This window comes from Malaya genurostris, chromosome 3 (genome assembly GCF_030247185.1).
Source record: "Malaya genurostris strain Urasoe2022 chromosome 3, Malgen_1.1, whole genome shotgun sequence".
NCBI classification, from domain to species: Eukaryota; Metazoa; Arthropoda; class Insecta; order Diptera; family Culicidae; genus Malaya; species Malaya genurostris.
In genome coordinates this window covers 157,621,435-157,625,132 of record NC_080572.1, presented here as the reverse complement: position 1 = coordinate 157,625,132, position 3,698 = coordinate 157,621,435, and positions in this window count along the sequence as shown.

The following is a 3,698-nucleotide window of genomic DNA, read 5'->3' as shown; positions in this document are numbered from 1 at the left end:
CAACGACAAAATCTTCCAGAAGACTTGGTAGCATTCCTCGAGTACTTCGCTCCGCGCGCCGTAAGTTAACATCGTTTGGTTCAGGTTCTTGATCTTCTGCATCGCCCCATTCATTAGATGATACATCAGCTTCGAACTGTGTCGCTTCAGTAATATCATCTTTTATTGGAAGTTCAATTTCATTACAGCAACTTTCTGTAGTTATTTCTCGTTGTTGACAAACTTCCTCAGATCCATCACCGAGTTCAATAAACCTCGCATCTCTGCTGATCGTCACACAATTTGTCGATGTATCCACGAAACGATATCCCTTATGTTCATCCGAATATCCGACAAAAGTAAGCTTTGCCGCTTTGTGATCCAGCTTTAAACGTTTTGAAGAAGGAATTTGTACATATGCAGTGCATCCGAAAACTTTTAAATGGGACAAGTCGGGTTTCGCACTGTTCCATAATTCGAAAGGGGTTTTATGTACTACTCTGGAGGGCAAACGATTCTGTAAATATGCCGCTGTTAACACAGCTTCACCCCAGTACATTTTATTCAATCCGGAATCCGCTAACATACAAATTACCATTTCTTGGAGTGACCTGTTCTTACGCTCTGCCACACCATTTTGTTGTGGTGTATACGGAGTAGTCAACTGTGCTTTCATACCTTCTGATGCATAAAATTCACGCAATTCTCGATTCTGATATTCACCTCCACCGTCGGAACGAATGACGAGAGGTTTCCGTCCAAACAAATTCTTAACCCACCATACATACTCTTTAATCTTGCGCGCGGCCTCATTTTTGTGCATCAGGAGAAAAAACAAAAGTAAATCGACTGTAATCGTCAACAAGTGTCATTAGAAATCGATTGCCATATGGGGTTATGGTTTCCATTGGTCCACAGAGGTCTGTGTGAACTAAATCAAGAGGTCGCTTCGATTTACGCTGCATGACTGGTGGAAAAGGCTTTCGAGCAAGTTTGCCTTTCAGCAAAGACATCATATTAACAAGATATCCAGCTCTCACATTTCCCGAACAAATCATTGGCAACATCCTTTTTTGCGAGCATGTCGCCCTCAGGTGAGTCCGCATCGAATCTCATACATAGAAGTAGAGGAGAGAAATGTCAAATTCGTGCGCGCCAAAATAGCAGGGCTGTGCACCCATACAATTGACATGACATGTTGAATGAGACGCCGTGCGATGGCGTTGCTGAACTGAAGATCGAGATCGCTCCAAGCTGACAGGGTCTGCTTTCAGGCAACATTCACATGTCTCTCGAACGCCGCAATCAGAAAGCTTAAATCCACTTACCAGCGTTTCAGAATCTATCTTCTTCAGCACATTTGGATCACGATGGCCTACCCGGCGATGCCAGATGTGTTGGCATGGGTTGGGTTGGGTTCGTGATGCTTCCCAGATACCTTCAGGGAGCACTACGACGTACGAAGACGATAAAGGTTTGCAACTTTGTCTCCGATAACCACGGTTTCACCACTTGAATTCATAATTAGACATTTAACAGGACCGAAACACACCGAGAATCCTTTTTCAGCCAAACGGCTCACGGAAATTAAACCACCATCCAGATCCGGAACAAAGAGTACATCTTTCAGAGTAATCTCGATACGCTTTCCACTACCGTCTTCACCGAATACCATACCGTTACCAATACCACTTGCTTTGGTTTTATTACCGTTTGCGAGAGTTACACTTGAGTCGATATCGGTGCGCAGAGACGAGAAAAACCCAGAATCACTTGTCATATGGCTGGTTGCCCCGCTGTCAATAACCCAGCCGTCAAAGCACTCACCTCCAGCTAAAAAAACAAAATGAACCGTCTAATCCTTTAGCTTGCTTTGCTCTCTGGCAGTCACCATCCAGTTTGACATTTTTCTTTTTCCCGGAATCACTGGCATTTTTCTTAGCTAACCACTTTTTACACTCTGCTTTAAAATGACCGGCCTTTTTGCAATAAAAACAAATTTTATCCTTAGCTGCATCCAATTTCAATGCTCGCGGCTCTTGAGTGAAAGACTCCGCACTCTGCTGCCGCTGTCGATACTCGTCGAGTAAACGCGTTTTGACCAACGCTACCGTCCAATCTTCGCCGGTCCTGCTTTGCAGGCTTTGCACTACACTGAAATGAAAATCTTATTTATATTCATTAGATTTGTCATATGAATCATATGCCGAATATAATTCATAGAAATTATATAGAAACTTATAATCTTTATTTAATGTGTACGTCAAATCTGAATGGACGTTATCATAATGAAAGTTATAAAAATATCCCATATAATTTATATGGAAATCCGATGAAAGTCGTGAATCGTACTGCTTGAAGCTGAAGGAATAGTTGTGTCCTCGATATTCGTCAACTGCTCCAGACCATTTTTTTTCAGGAAGTTCCGCATCTCAATGTAATTTTAAATCGCTGAAAAAACAGCTCATCCAATTTCGTTCAAGGATATGCGGATCATATATTTGACATGATGTTGAACACATCTTGTAACTATTATTGGAAATGCTAATAGTGCAAAATCATTAGAATATCATATAATGTGAAAAAGAAAATTTAGCTCAGTGTGAAGAATGGTACGATTGAGGAACACTACGAAATATCATCGCTATTTGCAAAGGCTCCTCCATTATTTGACCAGCAGCCACTAATTTGTCTTTGATAGATGCACTTCCATATCATCTGCTTCTGACGTATTCGCACTACACAACTGACCGAGAAAGTAAACAATGGTCGACATTGTCGCTTTTTCGTGATGATCACGAAGAGCACGCCACATTCCCTTGGCGCTATCGGCATTCTTCACCAATTTAAATTAGCTCTCTTCAAGAAACAGTATTATATTTGCGCGGGCCTTTCTATCTGAAATTTTCCACTCATCAGTAATTTCTTCTTCGTCGGGTTTGAGCTCACTAATTACTTCCCAAAGACCTTCCCGCTCTAACAGCTACTCCATACGCTGTTTCCAAGAGCACCAGTTATTAGCATTCAGCTTGGGAAATGAAATTTTCGCACTTTCAGCCATCTTGCTGTTCCTTGCAAGACCACGCGCGAGAACACAATAAATTGAACTAATCACCGACAGTGAAAGGTCGCACGAGATCCGAAAGTTTCTCACAATTTTCACGACCGCACTCGTAACACTTTTCGCGTTCTCCGAACTGGGCCAATAACCTGTGAGCAAACGTGAAGCACAGGGAAACGAAAAACGGAAACCGAATAATAGAACCGAAACCGGAATGTGTGATACTTGGAGAAAGAAACAATGCGAGTAGAGTACAAGTACGTACGTGTATTTCGTTTGGGAGCGCGTGTTACATTAATAATACGAATAATAATTCACGTGAGGCAATTGCCTGTTTTACTTGTCAATGTTGGCAACCGCCCACTACTAATAATATGGTAGGTAGTACAAGATGTTGTATTGCTAAGGTGCATCAGTGTACACTCCAACAGTTTTGACCCTTTGGCCTTTCATCTTTGTTGTTCATACGATTCGTTAATAATAATAGGTGTTTTAGTTACTCTTGTTTTACATACTAATGTTTAATCATAATATTTTTTTTAATTATTAATAAAATATTTACCTACTTATAACTATCCCTAATCTAATACGTAATAATTTTGAATTATTTGTATTACAGAGATTGAGCACCTCTCTTCAAATTTGGTGCAGTATTGTT